General features: G+C 46.7%; 1 pseudogene; it reads right to left on the reverse strand.

Moving 5' to 3' along the window:
- Positions 1–457: 457 nt before the first annotated feature.
- LOC141141980 (U2 spliceosomal RNA) lies at positions 458–658 on the reverse strand (annotated as a pseudogene).
- Between the last annotated feature and the right edge of the window lie 19442 nt (positions 659–20100).

A 20100-nucleotide genomic window follows, 5' to 3' on the forward strand; every position in this document is an offset into this window, starting at 1 on the left:
TTTGCTGAACCCCTGTTCCAGAATCATCTTCTTTCCAAAGATCTCCGGGGTCATGTCAGGGACTCTTCCGTCCACCTTCTTCAGCTGCAGCACGACCATCTGCTTCATCCAAGGCTCCAGTGCTGGGAGCCTGTCTGCAGGCTGGTCTGGCTTGGCTGGTCCTGGTCGGCTGGTGCCGGCCGGGGTAGAGGTGGGGGTAGAGGTAGCGGCATTCCCGGGCTCGGAGGAAGTGGCTGGAACGGGGTTCTTCTTCTCCTTGCTGGTCTTCTTATCGCTCTTCCCCATCGTCGAGGAGTTGGATGTCGCTTCAGGTGTTCTTAGGTGGCTTCCTTCTGGTTCCTCGATGTCTTCGCTCTTTTTCGTAGCCTTTACAAAGGCTCTAGCATCTACTGCCCGGAGGTAGTAATGCGGAGTGGGGGAGGAGGGAAGACCGCAATCTCGTTCCCTGTGGGGGCTAAGCCTCTAACCCAATAGCAGCAAGTAGGTGAAGCTGAATTGAATCAATGATCCTACCAGGCCGAGCAGAGGGTACCCCACAAGGAAAAATTGGCTTGGATAGATGCAAATGGTTCTCAACGTCCTAGCTGTGAAGCAGAGACACCCCTAAGGGCTAAAGTCGATACTACACTTGATCTTAGCCAAAAGGCCGAGAAGCGATCCACACATGGGTCAGATGACCTACATAGCTTACATGGGTCAGAAATCATACTTGTCCACTTACACTGTATAACCAAAAGTATTGGTACGCCTGCCTTTACACACACATGAACTTTAATGGCATCCCAGTCTTAGTCTGTAGGGTTCAACATTGAGTTGGTGCACCCTTTGCAGATATAACAGATTCAACTCTTCTGGGAAGGCTGTCCACAAGGTTTAGGAGTGTGTCTAAGGGAATGATTGATCAGTCTTCCAGAAGTGCATTTGTGAGGTCAGGAATGTGGATGAGAAGGCCTGGCTCGCAGTCTCCGCTCTAATTCATCCCAAAGGTGTTCTATCGGGATGAGGCCAGGCCAGTCAAGTTCCTCCACCTCAAACTCGCTCATCCATGTCCTTATGGACCTTGCTTTGTGCACTGGTGCGCAGACATGTTGGAACAGGAAGGGGTCATCCCCAAACTGTTCCCACCAAGTTGGGAGCATAAAATCGTCCAAAATGTCTTGGTATCCTGATGCCTTAAGAGTTCCCTTCACTGGAACTAAGGGGCCAAGCCCAACCCCTGAAAAACAGCCCCCCACCATAATCTCCCTTCCACCAAATGATTTGGACCAGTGAACAAAGCAAGGTCCATAAAGACATGGATGAGCAAGTTTGGGGTGGAGGAACTTGACTGGCCTGGCCTCAACCCAATAGAACACCAAGCCAGGCCTTCTCGTCCACATCAGTGCCTGACCTCACAAATGCGCTTCTGGAAGAATGGTCAAACATTCCTGCAGACACAATCCTAAACCTTGTGGTTTGAGAAGAGTTAAAGCTGTTATAGCTGCAAAGGCGGGCTAACTCAATATTGAACCCTACGGACAAAGACTGGGAGGCCACTAAAGTTCACATACGTGTAAAGTCAGGTGTCCCAATACTTTTGGTGATATAGTGTATTGCATCCCAGTTACTAGGACCAGTAATGAGCCGGGGTGTGTTCGGACAAGGGTGTAATCCCAACGCTCACTTTTGTAGAAATGGGTTTACATCTAGGTGGGTGCTGTAGCTACCAACGACTGGAACCGTGTCAAGTCAAAGCAGAAAATGTCACCAGCACACCAAGGATCTCCAGAGTGGGTATAAAGTTTTAATCAGTGACACATCATTACAGCAGATTGCAATGTTTCGGAGCCTCGCAGGACCCATTCATTAGGCATGTGATGTCACATGAAGGGATCCTGCGAGGCTTCAAAACATTGCAATCTTCTGTAACGATGTGATCACTAATTAAAACTTTGGACCCACTCTGGAAAATAGACATTTTTACCTCGGACAAGGATCTTAACCCATGTGTGCAAGCCCACAAGAAACCTGTATTGGGCCAATCATCTGGAGGCCCCCTTGATTATGTGCCACTGCAAAACAGGGAATGGCTGGCCACAGGTGATTGCTCATTACTGGTGACAGCTTCCTGGTGGGCTCATACACATCGGGTTAAAACCCTAGTCTGAACACACCCAAGCTCATTACCCAGCACACTACCACCTCCCTGCCCAATGCCCACCATCCAAGTGAACCCACTCAGATCACACACACTTTCTGGGCAGCCCCCCCCCCCCCAATAATGCGTGAATTGCCCACTCACGGCTGTGATGTCTGTGATGGACCCCATCACCATGTCCTCAGTTAATACCCTATTTATAGGTTAATGTGCATGTTCAGTCACTCACTGAGTGCTGTGATCCTGAGGACAGAGCACCTTAATGCAGGACTGTCCCAGCCAATCAGGTTCAGTTGACATTTATGCAAGAATTATTAACCACTTGACCTCCGGAAGATTTACCACCACCAGGCCCGGATTTACTCCCTTTGCCGCCCCAAGGCCGGGTCCTTCAATGCCGCCCCCCCCCCCACACACACACCACCATTCTCGTCCTTTATCGATGACTGCTACAATAGATCAATTAAAAACATATCTCCATACACGAGAACACTGAAAACAACTGGCTTTAATTGTACAGACTAAAAATACTTCAGGGTAAGCGCGCGTGGGGTAAGGATTTTTCGCTGGCAATTTTTCAGGGCAATGGCTGGTGTTAGGGCCTCAATCATCCCCGGCACCATGGTTGGTATGGTGTCAGGATGATTGAAACACATTACTTCTATCATTACATTGTAATGTAAAATGAAATAGTTCAACTCACCATAATGCAGAATCATTGGGAGCCCTGAGCGTGTCACTTGCCACCATCGCTTGTCACTTGACACTATGCCTGCCACCAGATGGAGATGTCACTTGCCATGATGCCACCACATGGGGATGTCACTTGCCACACTGCCTGGCTGCCACCAGATGGGGATGTCACTTGCCACACTGCCACCAGATGGAGATGTCACTTGCCACTCTGCCTGCCACCAGATGGGGATGTCAGGGTAAGCGCGCGTGGGGTAAGGATTTTTCGCTGGCAATTTTTCAGGGCAATGGCTGGTGTTAGGGCCTCAATCATCCCCGGCACCATGGTTGGTATGGTGTCAGGATGATTGAAACACATTACTTCTATCATTACATTGTAATGTAAAATGAAATAGTTCAACTCACCATAATGCAGAATCATTGGGAGCCCTGAGCGTGTCACTTGCCACCATCGCTTGTCACTTGACACTATGCCTGCCACCAGATGGAGATGTCACTTGCCATGATGCCACCACATGGGGATGTCACTTGCCACACTGCCTGGCTGCCACCAGATGGGGATGTCACTTGCCACACTGCCACCAGATGGAGATGTCACTTGCCACTCTGCCTGCCACCAGATGGGGATGTCACTTTCCACACTGCCTGGCTGCCACCAGATGGGGATGTCACTTGCCACGCTGCCACCAGATGGAGATGTCACTTGCCACTCTGCCTGCCACCAGATGGAGATGTCACTTGCCATGCTGCCACCAGATGGAGATGTCACTTGCCACGCTGCCACCAGATGGAGATGTCACTTGCCACACTGCCTGGCTGCCACCAGATGGGGATGTCACTTGCCACGCTGCCACCAGATGGAGATGTCACTTGCCACTCTGCCTGCCACCAGATGGAGATGTCACTTGCCACATGGCCTGGCTGCCACCAGATGGAGGTGTCACTTGCCACGTTGCCACCAGATGGAGATGTCACTTGCCACTCTGCCTGCCACCAGATGGAGATGTCACCTGCCACACTGCCTGGCTGCCACCAGATGGAGATGTCACTTGCCACGTTGCCACCAGATGGAGATGTCACTTGCCACACTGCCTGGCTGCCACCAGATGGGGATGTCACTTGCCACACTGCCACCAGATGGGGATGTCACTTGCCACACTGCCACCAGATGGGGATGTCACTTGCCACGCTGCCACCAGATGGGGATGTCACTTGCCACGCTGCCACCAGATGGGGATATCACTTGCCACGCTGCCACCAGATGGGGATGTCACTTGCCATGCTGCCACCAGATGGAGACCTCACTTGCCACACTGCCACCAGATAGGGATGTCACTTGCCACGCTGCCACCAGATGGGAATGTCACTTGCCACACTGCCACCAGATGGGAATGTCACTTGCCACACTGCCACCAGATGGGGATGTCACTTGCTATGCTGCCTGTCTGCCACCAGCGGTGCTGGCAATGAGAGATGTCATCTCTCTCCCCCCGCCGCCGCACCGCTGACATTACTTGTTAATCTTTTCAAAAATGGCGCCGGGCGGCGCAATCACGCTACTGCGCATGCGCCGCCCGGCCGAGCGCGTACGAGCTTTCCCGAGCCCAGCCGCTTCAGAACTGCGCATGCGCAGTAGTGGGCGGCTCGCGGCCATCTTTTCTAAGGGCACCGGTGCCCATAATCAAATTTAACGGGCAGCCTGAAAGGGGGGGGCGGCCGCGAAGTCGCCGCAGGAGCGGCGCCGCCCCTGCACCGCTGCCGCCCCGAGGCCTGGCCTCGGTGGCCTTATGGCAAATCCGGCCCTGACCACCACCCCCACCCCCTTCATGACCAGGCCATTTTTTGCAGTACGGCACTGCGCTACTTTAACTGACAGGTCCGTGGTCATGCAACGTTGTACCCAAATAAAATGTATGTCTGTTTTTTATTTTTTGCGCTATAAACAATAAAAAAATAAATATTTTTTACTTTCTGCTATAAAAACATATCCAATAAAATTTTTTTAAAAAAATCGAATTTCTTCATCAATGGAAGCCAATATGTAGTCTGCTACATATTATTGGAAACAAATATTGATTGGTTTGCACAAAAGTGATAGCATCTACAACCTATGGGATTTTTTTATTTCTACTGGTAATGTTGGCGATCAGTGAGTTATAGCAGGACTGCGATATTGCAGCAGACATTCTGACACTAACTGACACTTTTTGGGGACCAGTGACACTAACACAGTGATCAGTTCTAAAAAAAAATATGCACTGTCACTGTACTAATGACACAGGCTGTTGAAGGGGTTAACATCAGGGACGATCAAAGGGTTAACTGTGTGCCTAACTAGTGTTTATATGTACAGTGGGAGGTGCTTTTACTAGGGAAAGACATGGATCCTAGTCCCTGCTTTTCAGAGACACAGGATCCATGCCTTCCCTTCTGTGAGAACGGCGATCTGACTTATTTACATAGGCAGCCCGCCGTTCTGCCTCTCTGCTGGATAATTGGCGAGTGCTGGCGGACATTGAATCCGCGGTACCCGCTGTGGCTGTGCTGTGATTTGACACAGCACAAGCCAATCAGCTAATAGATGTCCGCCAGTACCTGCTGATTGGCGAGGAGAGACTCAGATGGGACCTCTGTCTGCAGTGGGGAAAATAATTATTTGATCCCCTGCAGATTTTGTAAGTTTGCCCACTTACAAAGAAATGAAGGGCCTATAACTTTTATCATAGGTGTATCATAGGTGTATTTTAAATAATTGAGACAGAATATCAACCAACATTCCAAAAAAAAAAACACATGATACAAATGTTATAAACTAGGTTGCAGTTCAGTGAGTAAAATAAGTACCGTATTTATCGGCGTATAACACGCGCCGGCGTATAACACGCACCCAAGTTTAGGAGAGAATTTTAAGGAAAAAAACTTTTAGGAGGGAAGTTTAAGGAAAAGAAACTTACATTAAAATGCCCATCAATGCAGCCTCATCAGTGTTCATCTGCAGCCTTTTCAGTGTCATTGCAGCCTTTTCAGTGTCAGTGCAGCCTTGTCAGTGCAGCTTTGCCCCAGTGCAGCCTTGTCAGTGCAGCTTTGCCCCAGTGCAGCCTTGTCAATGCAGCCTTGTCCCCAGTGCAGCCTTGTCAGTGCAGCCTTGTCCCCAGTGCAGCCTTGTCAATGCAGCCTTGTCCCCAGTGCAGCCTTATTAATGCAGCCTTGTCCCCAGTGCAGCCTTATCAATGCAGCCTTGTCCCCAGTGCAGCCTTATTAATGCAGCCTTGTCCCCAGTGCAGCCTTATCAATGCAGCCTTGTCCCCAGTGCAGCCTTATCAATGCAGCCTTGTCCCCAGTGCAGCCTTGTCCCCAGTGCAGCCTAGTGTCTATGCCTCCTGCCGCTGCCGCCGCCGCCATACACATAGAAGTAGTTTTAAATATGGCGCCGCGGAGTTCGGAGAGACTCGGCGCCGGCGGAAGTGAACGAACGCCGCCGAGATACACATAGCCGAGGGTTCTCGGCTCTTTCCGGCGCTGCTCACAGTCCCGCCCAGTCCCGCCCTATGATGGACATAACACAGGTCCAATGGCGGGACTGGGCGTAACAGTGAGCGGCGCCGGAAAGAGCCGAATACACCCGACTATGTGTATCTCGGCTCTGTGATTTCGGCGGCGCTCGTTCAGCACCGCCGAGCCCTTCCGAAGTCCGCGGCGCCATATTTGAAACTACTCGCTATGTAAATGTCGGCGGCGATCGCCGACATTCACATAGCGATAGCGGGGATCGGCGTATAACACGCACCCACGACTTTCCCCTGATTTTAAGGGGAAAAAAGTGCGTGTTATACGCCGATAAATACGGTATTTGATCCCCAAGCAAAACATGACTTAGTACTTGGTGGAAAAACCCTTGTTGGCAAGCACAGAGGTCAGACGTTTCTTGTAGTTGGTTACCAGGGTTGTACACATCTCAGGAGGGATTTTGGTCCACTCTTCTTTACAGATCTTCTCTAAATCCTTAAGGTTTCTTGGCTGTCGCTTGGCAATTCGCAGTTTCAGCTCCCTCCATAAATTTTCTATAGGATTAAGGTCTGGAGACTGACTAGGCTACTCCATGACCTTAACCACTAAGCCACTGCCCACCGTCATATGACGGCGGGACGAGGCTTCTCTTATTCTGGGCGGACGTCATATGACGTGATCGCCCGCCTGAGCCACTAGGGGGCGCGGTGCTCGTGCCCGGCGGCCGCGATGTCCGCCGGGCACCCGTGATTGCCGGGTAACAGAGCAGGACCGTGGATCTGTGCATGTAAACACAGATCCACGTCCTGTCAGAGAGGAGAGGAGACCGATGGCGTGTCCCTTGTATATAGGGATACCGATCGGTCACCTCCCCCAGTCAGTCCCCTCCCCCCACAGTTAGAATCACCTCCCTAGGTCATACAATAACCCCTCGATCGGCCCCTAGTGGTTAACCCCTTCCCTGCCAGTCACATTTACACAGTAATCAATGCAATTTTATAGCACGGATCGCTGTATAAATGTGAATGGTCCCAAAAATGTGTCAAAAGTGTCCGATATGTCCGCCACAATATCGCAGTCACAATAAAAATCGCAGATCGCCGCCATTACTAGTAAAAAATAAATAAATAAATAAAAATGCTATAAATCTATCCCCTATTTTGTAGACGCTATAACTTTTGCGCAAACCAATCAATATACGCTTATCGCGATTTTTTTTTACCAAAAATATGTAGAAGAATATGTATCGGCCTAAACTGAGGAAAAAATTTGTTAAAAAAAAAAGAAATTGGATATTTATTATAGCAAAAAGTAAAAAATATTGTGTTTTTTCAAAATTGTCCCTCTTCTTTTGTTTATAGCGCAATAAATAAAAACCGCAGAGGTGATCAAATACCACCAAAAGAAAGCTCTATTTGTGGGGAAAAAATGATAAAAATTTCATTAGGGTGCAGTGTAGCATGACCGCGCAATTGTCATTCAAAATGCAACAGTGCTGAAAACTGAAAAATGGCTTGGGCAGGAAGGGGGTGAAAGTGCTCTGTATTGAGGTGGTTAATGTGCTTCTTCTTGAGCCACTCCTTTGCCTTGGCGATATTTTTGGTTCACTGTCATGCTGGAAGACCCATCCAAGACCCATCTTTGGTGTTCTGGCTGAGGGAAGAAGTTTCTCATGCAAGATTTTACAATACATGGCACTGTTCATTGGGCCCTCAAATCGGCAAAGTCGGCCTGTACCTTTACCAGAGAAACAGCCTCAAAGCATTATGTTTCCACCTCTGTGCTTGACTGTAGGGATGGTGTTCTTAGAGCCCTTTCACACTGGGGCGGAGGGCGGCGTCGGCGGTAAAACGCCGCTATTATTAGCGGCGTTTTACCGTCGGTATGCGGCCACTAGCGGGGCGGGTTTACCCCCTGCTAGCGGCTGAGAAAGGGTTAAATACCACCGCAAAGCGCCTCTGCAGAGGCACTTTGCCGGCGGTATAGCCGCGCCGTCCCATTGATTTCAATGGGCAGGAGCGGTAAAGGAGCGGTATACACTCTGCTCCTTCACTGCTCCGAAGATGCTGCTGGCAGGACTTTTTTTACCGTCCTGCCAGCGCATCGCTCCAGTGTGAAAGCCTTCGGGGCTTTCACACTGGATACACAGCAGCGGCACTTTCGGGTCGGTTTGCAGGCGCTATTATTAGCGCAATAGTGCCTGCAAACCGCCCCAGTGTGAAAGGGCTCTTAGGGTCATAGTCAGCATTTTACTTCCTACAAACACGGAGAGTCGAGTTAATGCCAAAGAGCTCAATTTTGGTCTCATGTGACCACAGCACTTTCTCCCAATTCTTCTGTGAATCATTCAGATGTTCGTTGGCATTACTGTACATGTGCCTTCTTGAGGAAGATGACTCGCCGTGTTGGGAGAAAGAAAAATGCTGACTATGACCCTAAGAACACTATCCCTACAGTCAAGCACGGAGGTGGAAACATTATTCTTTGGGGCTGTTTCTCTGCTACTACCCCCCTAATCCATGCGCCCGGCCCCCAATCTACATGGATTGTTTGCTAAGGAAAAAGATTTCCGCGCTCACGGACCTAAAGGCTTGCAGCCTCCCCTTGCACTTTGATAACGTCGATGACGAAACGCGTAAGGCGGAGCTACGCACTGACGTCACACGCGGAAGTAGGAGAGTGTGGAACGCAGCTGAGGCGCACGTCGCGCGGCTAACGGTTCTAGAGGCCCTCCACTCTCCATACGAAACAGCATACACGCGGTGTGACTGTCTGCTTGGTTTTTAAGCTTTATATTTATGTATTTGGTTTATTTTTGTATTGTTGTGATAAATAAACTACCTAAAAAGTATCACACTATGGAGCCCTGTTTCTTCTCTATGAGGATACACTGAAGGATATCTTACAGCTGGAGCTGCGTACCCTGAGGACCCATACACATCTGACTGTAGCCTACTACTACATGCCTACTACCCCTGCAGGGGTGCAGGGAGTTGGTGAGTGGGGATCTTTGAGGGGGAGCACCGCAAGTCACTGGATCTGATCAGTTGTGTTCACGAAAGTCACCTATCACAGACGTTTTTTTACTTCTTGCTATTGGACTTTGTTACACTTTTTACATTATATTTTTCTCATTAATTTTTTCCACAAAGCTGCTCATCATCATTTATCATTTTTATTAATTTTTCACTAGTTCTATATTATCTAAAGAACAACCCTGCACTATATGTTTAATGTTGGGACTATTCAAATTCACTTTATGTTTATAAGCACAGTTGGACATTTGGACATTATTTATTTACCCTATTAGGTTCGGTTTGTCACTATTGACTTTTTATTAATTGTCACTTAATTTATTTGTGTTGATTTACCATATGTTGCACACCTGCATGTGGGTATGCGAATAACCTGTTAGCACACTCTATTCAGGTAATGCTGGACATTTAGATCCACCACCCAAAGAGGGATTAAGGGGTGCATTTATTATTATTATATATATTTTTTTATTTTTTTTGAGGCTTATTAAATTGTAAATTAAGGTACCCTGATAAGGTAGCGCCACCCACCCCCAATCAATTTCTCTTTATGGATTGTTTGCTGCCCCCCCAAAAAAAATATACCACCAGCCGGCGCTGCCTCTAGCGATGCATCCTAGAATTCTATTCATTTTCCCCACTGCCTGGTCACACGATTTGCTCATTTTGCAATCATCTGAAATAAATACCCCCAAATCTTTTTTCACAAATGGAGGGGTAACAAGCTTAAAGTGGTATTAAACCTGAAATCAAAAATGTATGGTATCATAGCTTATCGATTCTTAGATGTGGTTGTCTCTTTTGATTTCTTTTTTCTTTTATGTTTCTTTATTTTAACCCCTTCACAGGGTAAAGCAAATTTTATTGTATAAGCATAATTTTGAAACTTTGACATGTGTTAGTAAAACTGTACATATGTTCACAACTACTTTGTGTATCCAGGTGGATTATACCTTGTTTTTTTCAGGACAAATTGGGCTTTCATTTAGTAGTAAATAGTTATGGATATCTCCTGATTTTTTTTTATTATCAAAGGAAAACTGGCCTGAAATAGAATATCGGTCCCGAACAGTGAGAGCCACCGCCGCCTAAACTGTGCCCACCAGTGGCACCTGCTAGTGCATATCAGTGCTGCCAATAAGTGCCCACCAGTGCCACCTACCAGTGCCCACCAGTGCCACCTATCAATGCCCACCAGTGCCACCTATCAATGGCCATCAGTGCTGCCAATCAGTGCCCATCCATGCCACCTATTAGTGCTTCCCATCAGTGCCACCTATCAGTGCACTTCAGTGCCACCTATCAATGCCTTTCAGTGCTGCCCATCAGCGCCCATCAGTGCCACCCATCCTGGCCACCTCTCAGTGCCCACCAATGCCTACAGTGCCTTGAAAAAGTATTTATACCATTTGAAAATTTCCACATTTTGTCATGTTACAACCAAAAACGTAAATGTATTTTACTGAGATTTTATGTGATAGACCAACATAAAGTGGCACAAAATTGTGAAGTGGAAGGAAAATGATAAATGGTTTTCAAGATTTTTTACAAATAAATATCAGAAAAGTGTGGCATGCATTTGTATTCAGCCCCCTTTACTCTGATACACCTAGCTAAAATCTAGTGGAACCAATTGCCTTCAGAAGTCACCTAATTAGCTAATAGAGTCCACATGTGTGTAATTTAATCTCAGTATAAATACAACTGTTCTGTGAAGCCCTCAGAGGTTTGTTAGAGAACCTTAGTGAACAAACAGCATCATGAAGGCCAGGGAACACACCAGACAGGTCAGGGATAAAGTTGTGGAGAAGTTTAAAGCAGGGGTAGGTTATAAAAAAATATCCCAAGCTTTGAACATCTCATGGAGCACTGTTCAATCCATCATCTGAAAATGGAGTATGGCACAACTGCAAACCTACCAAGACATGGCCGTCCACCTAAACTGACAGGCTGGGCAAGGAGAGCATTAATCAGAGAAGCAGCCAAGAGGCCCATGGTAACTCTGGAGGAGCTGAAGAGATCCACAGCTCAGATGGGGTAAACTTTCCACAGGACAACTATTAGTCGTGCACTCCACAAATCTGACCTTTATGGAAGAGTGGCAAGAAGAAAGCCATTGTTGAAAGAAGGCCGTGAGAAGTCCCTTTTAACCACTTCCCGACCGCCGCACGACTATGTACGTCCTAAGTTTGAACGGGGATATCGTTGTTATGGCAGCAGCTAGCTGCCATAACCCCGGTATCCCCGTTTTCGTGCAGCGGCCGGCTTTCAGATAAAAGTGGTCCCTCGCCGCGAGATCACTTTTATCGGTGGCGGGAGAGGGACCCCCCCCTCCCGCCACGATCCGGTGCCCTCCGCCGCTTACCGGAGCCGTCGGTAGCGGCGGAGGCGATCGCGTCCTCTGCCGTGCTGTGTATAGAGACGAATGAGGCCAAGATGGCGCTCACTCGTCTCCATGACACTGCTGGGCGGAAACGACGTCAAAACGTCACTTCCGTCCACGCCTCTTAAAGGCATATTTTTTCAAATGTCATTTTTCTAAATGACTTTTTTTTTTTTATTGCATTTTAGTGTAAATATGAGATCTGAGGTCTTTTTGACCCCAGATCTCATATTTAAGAGGTCCTGCCATGCTTTTTTCTATTACAAGGGATGTTTACATTCCTTGTAATAGAAATAAAAGTGACACAATTTTTTTTTTTTTTTTTAAAGTGTAAAAATAAATAAAATATTGTAAAATAAATAATAAAAAAAAAAAAAAATTTTTTAAAACCCCCCTGTCCCGACGAGCTCGCGCGCAGAAGCGAACGCATACGCGAGTAGCGCCTGCATATGAAAACGGTGGTCAAACCACACATGTGAGGTATCGCCGCGACCGGTAGAGCGAGAGCAATAATTCTAGCCCTAGACCTCCTCTGTAGCGCAAAATATGCAACCTGTAGAATTTTTTAAACGTCGCCTATGGAGATTTTTGAGGGTAAAAGTTTGACGCCATTCCACGAGCGGGCGCAATTTTCAAGCATGACATGTTGGGTATCAATTTACTCGGCGTAACATTATATTTCACAATATAAAAAAAAATTGGGATAACTTTACTGTTGTTCTATTTTTTTATTCAAAAAAGTGAATTTTTTCCAAAAAAAGTGCGCTTATAAGACCGCTGCGCAAATACGGTGCAAAAAAAAGTATTGCAATCACCGCCATTGTATTCTCTAGGGTGTTAGAAGAAAAACCATATATAATGTTTGGGGGTTCTAAGTAATTTTCTAGCAGAAAAACCTGTTTTAAACATGTAAACACCTAAAATCCAAAACGAGGCTGGTCTTAAAGTGGTTAATAAGGGGGCCCCCAGATCCCGGCCCCCCACCCTATGTGAATGAGTATGGGGTACATGGTACCCCTACCTATTCACCTAGGGAAAAAGTGTCAGTAAAAAAAAAATACACTGCACAGGTTTTTACAGTTTATTAGACAGCTTCGGGGGTCTTCTTCCGGCTTCGGGGGTCTCTCCGGTTCTTCTCCGCGCTCTCCGGGTCTTCTGCCGGGCTCCTGTACCCCATACTCATTCACATAGGGTGGGGGGCCGGGATCTGGGGGCCCCCTTATTAAAGGGGGCTCCCGGATTCCGATAAGTCCCCCGCCCGCAGACCCCGAAAACCAACGGCCAGGGTTGTCGGGAAAAGGCCCTTGTCCTCATCAACATGGGGACAAGGTGCTTTGGGGTGGCGGGGGCCGCAGAGCACCCCCTCCCCCAAAGCACCCACCCCCCCATGTTGAGGGCATGTGGCCTGGTATGGTTCAGGAGGGGGGGGACGCTCGCTCGTCCCTTCCCCCTTTCCTGACCGGCCGGGCTGCGTGCTCAGATCAGGGTCTGGTATGGATTTTCCGGCGTAGGGGGTTCCCCTTAAAATCCATACCAGACCTAAGGGCCTGGTATGCCCCGCGCTCGCCGCAATAGGAAAATAGTTTTTTCCTATTGCAGCGAGCTCAAGATGCAGTACCCTGCCCTTGCGTCGTATTTGGTCCATCAGACCAGACCAGCCTACAGACGAACGTGATTTCCATCAGGAACTGAGTCCGGTGGAGTTACGATGGAGAGATTTGAAACATGTTTCATTTCTAGGTCCGTCAGACTTTTGGGAAAAAAAAGTCAGCGGGAGCCTACACACGATCGGATTGTCCGGCGGACTCTGGTCCACCGGACCAAGTCTGCTGTAAAGTCCGCTTGTGTGTACACGGCATTAGAAGAAAACCTGTTAGAGTCTGCAAAAGACTTGAGACTGTGGCGGAGGTTCACCTTCCAGCAGATCCACATCCTTTCAGAGGAGAGGAGACAGATCATGTGTTCCTAGTATATAGGAACACCGATCTCCTAAACATACAGCCAGAGCTATAATGGAATAGTTTAGATCAGTGATGGTGAACCTTGGCACCCCAGATGTTTTGGAACTACGTTTCCCATGATGCTCTACTACACTGCATTGCAGGTGAGCATCATGGGAAATGTAGTTCCAAAACACCTGGGGTGCCAAGGTTCACCATCACTGATCTAAACTATTCCATTATAGCTCTGGCTATATGACGTCTGCAGGAACACGCTTTCCCTCCGGGGCGGGCGTCATATGACGTCCTTGGCTTCCCGGCAGTATAGGGGGCAATCGCATCACTCAGGAGCTGATGAGCGATGTACGCCGGGCACCCACGATTGCTGGTGACAAAACAGGACAGGAACGTTGGTCTGTGTGTAAACACACAGATCCACATCCTTTCAGAGGAGAGGAGACAGATCATGTGTTCCTAGTATATAGGAACACCGATCTCCTAAACATACAGCCAGGGCTATAATGGAATAGTTTAGATCAGTGATGGTTAACCTTGGCACCCCAGATGTTTTGGAACTACGTTTCCCATGATGCTCCACTACACTGCATTGCAGGTGAGCATCATGGGAAATGTAGTTCCAAAACACCTGGGGTTCCAAGGTTTGCCATCACTGGTTTAGATCAAAGCATATTCATGTGTTAGAATGGCCCCTTCAAACTCCAGACCAAAATCCAGTTGAGAATCTGTGGCAAGACTTGAAAATTGCTGTTCACAGACACTCTTCATCCAATCTGACGGAGCTTGAGCTATTTTGCAAAGAAGAATGGGCAAAGAATTTCACTTTCTAGATGTGCATAGCTGGTAGAGACATACCCAAAAAGATTTGCAGCTGTAATTGCAGCAAAAGGTGGTTCTACAAAGTATTGACTCGGGAGCTAAATAAAATGCACACCACACTTTTCAGATATTTGTTTGTAAAGAATTTTGAAAAACATTTATCATTTTCCTTCCACTTCACAATTATTTGCCACTTTGTGTTGGTCTATCACATAAAATCCTAATAAAATACATTTACATTTTTGGTTGTAACATGACAAAATGTGAAAAATTTCAAGGTGTATGAATACTTTTTCAAGGCACTGTATCAGTGTCCATCAGTGCAGACTATCATTGCCCATCAATGACGGAGAAAAATTGCCTGTTTGCAAAATTTTATAACAAACTATACAACTGTTTTGTTTTTCATTCAAAATTTTCGGTCCTTTTTCGTTTTTTAAGCAAGAAATAAAAAACCCAGCAGTGATTAAATACCACCAAAAAAAAGCTCTATTTGTGGGAAAATTTTTTTAATTTGGGTACAGTGTTGCATGACAGAGCAATTGTCATTCAAAATTTGACAGCGATGAACGCTGAAAATTGGCCTGGGCAGGAAGGGGGTTTAAGTGCCCAGTAAGCAAGTGGTTAAGCTGTATATTTCTTGTTACTGCCATAACCTTCCACCAAAGAACACCCCAAAATAAATTCTCCTGCTTCTGATGATCGCAGCAATACTACATATTCATTCATATCATTTGTTGTTTGTAGCCGTAGTAGAGCCCAGAAACAATAGTTCACATTTTGCTTTTTTTATTATTTTTTTTTTTGTCTTGTCTAAAACACACTGACACACACTAACTGACACTAATGCTAGTTTAATAAAAATATACTGACCCTGACCTTTGATCTAAACACTAACCCTGGCACTGACCAAGATCAAACCTTCAGCTAGGTATTTTTTCTTTTTTTTTAACCACTTCCCTACCGCCTATTGTCATATGACGTCTGCAGGAACACGCTTTCCCTCCGGGCAGGCGTCATATGACGTCCTTGGCTTCCCAGCAGTATAGGGGGCAATCACGTCACTCAGGAGCTGATGCGCGATGTACGCCGGGCACCCACGATTGCTGGTGACAAAACAGGACAGGAACGTGGGTCTGTGTGTAAACACACAGATCCACATCCTTTCAGAGGAGAGGAGACAGATCATGTGTTCCTAGTATATAGGAACACCGATCGGTCTCCTCCTCTTGTCAGTCCCCTCCCCCCACAGTTAGAATCACTCCCTAGGTAACACTTTTAACCCCTTGATCGCCCCCTAGTGTTAACTCCTTCCCTGCCAGTGACATTTATACAGTAATCAGTGCATTTTTATAGCACTGATCGCTGTATAAGTGTCACTGGTCCCAAAATAGTGTCAAAAGTGTCAGATGTGTCCGCCACAATGTCGCAGTCACAATAAAAACTCCGCCATTACTAGTAGAAAAAAAAATTAATAATAAAAATGCCATAAATCTATCCCCTATTTTGTAGGCGCTATAACTTCTGCACGAACCAATCAATATACGCTTATTGCAATTTTTTTTTAACCAAAAATACGTAGAAGAATACATATCGGCCTAAACTGAGGAGAAAAAATTGTTTGTTAAAAAAAAAAATGGGATATTTATTATAGCAAAAAGTTAAAAAAAATTGTGTTTTTTTTCAAAATTGGCGCTCTTTTTTTGTTTATAGCGCAAAAAATAAAAACCGCAGAGGTGATCAAATATCACCAAAAGAAAGCTTTATTTGTGGGGAAAAAAATAATAAAAATTGGGTACAATGCTGCATGACTGCGCAATTGTCATTCAAAATGTTACAGCGCTGAAAATTGGCCTGGACAGGAAGGGGGTGAAAATGTTCTGTATTGAAGTGGTTAATGTGTTTTTGTTATTATTTATTTATTTATTTATTTTACACACACTTTTTTTTCTCTCTGCAAGGAAAAAGAAAGATGCATTGTATTTTTTCTTTCCATTCACAGAGACAGAGAAACACGGGTAGGCTTCACAATGACTGATCACTTTGATAGCCAATCAGAGGCTACCATAGGGATCAGGTGACCCAGAATCAGGAGTTCCGGGTCCCGATCGTTAGTAGGGGGCCTAGGGCTCTTAGTGAGACCCGGTCTCTGTGCTGGGAGCGTGTTGTGAGGTACTTGTAGATCTAGATTTACCTAGATTCACAGGGATATGGGCGGAGCCCTGCACGGCCACGCTCTCTTTGAATTGTGGCAGGCAGTGCGAGGAGAAGATCTCCAGCTTTCTGCCACAAGGAGGGTGGGATCAGGGGGAGAGGGTTTGATGCTGAACATGTTACATGTTACCAGTGGCAGCTGGTGCTCCAGCAGGGGGGAGCGGGGTGGGGGGTGGGGGTGGTCAAACAAACCACGTGACCCCCTCCCCCCGTGGGTACTCACGCGGTCGGGCTCATGAGGATGTCCCCGTACATCCTCCCGGCTTGTGTGTGTTGGTGGCGATGCAGAGAGATCACTCAGATGAGGACAGCCATCTCCTGGATCTCCCCGTACATCCCCCCCCCCCCCGGTCTAAGCCAATACGGTCGCTTCTCCAATCAGGAAACAGGTTCTGAGACCTGATTGGCCAGGAGTAGAAACAGGAAGACAATAGCGAATATTAATTCACTATTGTCACCCAACTGGGTGGTCTCAGGGCGCAGTGCTCTGCGCCCCGAGCCTACGCTTTCTTGAAGCCAATTAGAGCCTCAGGCTCTAATCATGTGCATCAAAAAAGGAAAGAACCCCATTGAAATCCAAGCATCCGGCACCCTGAATGTAGATTAGGGGCCAGGCGCCCCTAATGGACGGGCCGCCACTGCATGTTACACCCTAAATATGGGTGTAATATGTGACATGTTCAGAAAGGTGAACTTATCCTTTAAAAAAATGTTAGCTGGGTTAAATTTAATTTATTACTCAAGTCCATCTAAATCTGCTGGGACATCTAACACTATCTTCTTCCCAGACTAATAATGCTGATGTGCAAAGGTGTCTCCATTGCTCCTCCATCCAGAGTGGAGCCTCCCTAATATAGGAGGTGTGTTACTGGCCGGATCACCAGGTGAAAATAAATTAAAAAAAAACTTAAAAAGGAAAAACAATACAGCTACCACATCTGAGGATGGGTAAACTGAAATATTTAGAGCCCTTTCACACTGGGGCGGTTTGCAGGCGCTATTGCTCTAATAATAGCGCCTGCAAACCGACCCGAAAGTGCTGCTACTTTCATTCCAGTGTGAAAGCCCAGAGGGCTTTCACACTGGAGCGATGTGCTATCAGGACGGTAAAAAAAGTCCTGCCAGCAGCATCTTCGGAGCAGTGAAGGAGCGGTCTGTATACCGCTCCTTTACCGCTCCTACCCATTGAAATCAATGGGATGGCGCGGCTATACCGCCGGCAAAGCGCCTCTGCAGAGGCGCTTTGCGGTGGTATTTAACCCTTTCTCGGCCGCTAGGGTAAAACTGTCGGGTAAAACCATCGGTATGCGGCCGCTAGGGTAAAACCGCCCCTCTAGCGGCCGCATACTGACGGTAAAACGCCGATAATAATAGCGGCGTTTTACCGCCGACGCCGCCCCAGAGTGAAAGGGCTCTAAGGGCATTTATTACCACTTTAAGACCCCTTTCACACTGGGGCGGTTTGCAGGCGTTATTGCGCTAAAAATAGCACCTGCAAACCGACCTAAAACTGCCGCTGCTGTTTCTCCAGAGTGAAAGCCCCGAGGACTTTCACACTGAAGCGGTGCGCTGGCAGGAGAGGAAAAAAACTCCTGCAAACAGCATCTTTGGAGCGGGGAAGGAACGGCGTATTCACCGATCCTAAACCGCTCCTGCCCATTGAAATCAATGGGGCAGCGCAGGTATACCCTGGCTATACCGCCGCTATAGCGGCGCTATGCAAGCGGTTTTAACCCTTTTTCGGCCGCCAGCGGGGGTTAAAACCGCACCGCTAGCGGCCGATAACCGCCGTTAAAACGACGGTAAAGCGGCGCTAAAAATAGCGCCGTTTTACCGCCGACGCCCCCACCGCCCCAGTGTGAAAGGGGCATAAGGCCCGGTGAAGTCCTGTCCACTGTGAATAAATTTACACACAGTAGAGTTGGGCACCCCAAGATGGCAGTGTGGGCAAAGAGTTGGGAGACCCGTATGGGAAGCTGTGTTAAGAGTTTTTGCAGATAAACATCTAGAGAAGAGTTCTCACTCTGCCATGGTGTAGTTGCCACTAAAGAAAGCTCTGAGCATTTACCTCCGTAGACTACAGATTATATGTTCTACCAGTTACAGTATCATTCTCCTGTCCCAATAAAGTGTAAGTATATATTTTAGTTTCAGCTTTATAAACAACAGCTAAGATAAGCCTGGTAAAAGTGCAAAAGGAGCTACAAGCTCCATCCACTGGCTACAGTTAGTAAATATGAAATATCCACATGCAATACTTCAGATTTTCGTTGTTTAAAAAAAAAATGTTTTTTTCCTGGATATAAAAATATAATGTATATAAATCACTATACATTGCCTTAAACTTTTGCCCATAACATATAACTGTCTAAACTTACACTTAACCTCAAATCAGCAAACATTTATTATAGTGCAGCTAACCAATAATTCGATGTGATGGCTGCACTAGTTTTCTTTTTTTTTTTTTTTTGGCTTTCTTCTATTTTCGTCTGGTAATCCAGCCAGTGAGCCTTTTGTTTTTTTAAAAACACAAGCTCGCCAGCAGAATGTATCAGTTTACATAGATGAGACAATCTACTTTACTGGCAGTGGTGATTAAAATGATCAGCTTTTTATTTATTCATGCAAAACCTTTATCCCAAAAGGCAAAAAAACTGTTAGCTGTAATTGATTATAAAGTGTGAGCTGGAGATTGGCTTCAATTTCTTAGCGTATCTACAGTAAATGTGCTACTACATTTAACACTCCCCTCCCCCCCCCCAGACAGAAAATGCTGCTGTGCCTTTCAGAATTGAGTCACCAGGTGAAAACAGAGGGGAAAAAAGCCAAATAAATGAAAACCACTGCAATCTAATGATTGGTAAGCTGCAATATAATACATTTTGGTATTGGGTTTAATACTGCTTTAAGGGACAACAATAATGTGAATATAAGCATTAACTGCAATGTGAATGATAATACTATAACTAGTCTAGAGAATCCTAGGAGAATGGCTAGGATATGGTGCAATGTCCCCTGAGAGGTATCTTATTTGCATAAGCAATAGGTGAAGGTCTCTGTGTAATGGCTGTAAAGCAACGGTCTTTAGTCCTAACTCTTCAGCCGGCTAGCATTTGGACACAATCAGAGGCTTAACTAGAACCTTCAGGGCCCCTGTGCAAGAAACCATGATGGGCCTCCCTGACTCACTCTTCCATACGAGCCCCTGCTTACAATTTTGGGAGAGCGTCCATGGACATCCTCTCAGAACTGTGCTTCCCGCGTGCTCCCTGGGACGTGCATCCAGCAAAATCACAGCGGCCCTTTACCATGTGATCAGCTGATCACATGTAAACAGACTTGCTGGTGATCAGC

The sequence above is a fragment of the Aquarana catesbeiana genome, linkage group LG04 (assembly GCF_042186555.1).
Source record: "Aquarana catesbeiana isolate 2022-GZ linkage group LG04, ASM4218655v1, whole genome shotgun sequence".
NCBI classification, from domain to species: domain Eukaryota; kingdom Metazoa; phylum Chordata; class Amphibia; order Anura; family Ranidae; genus Aquarana; species Aquarana catesbeiana.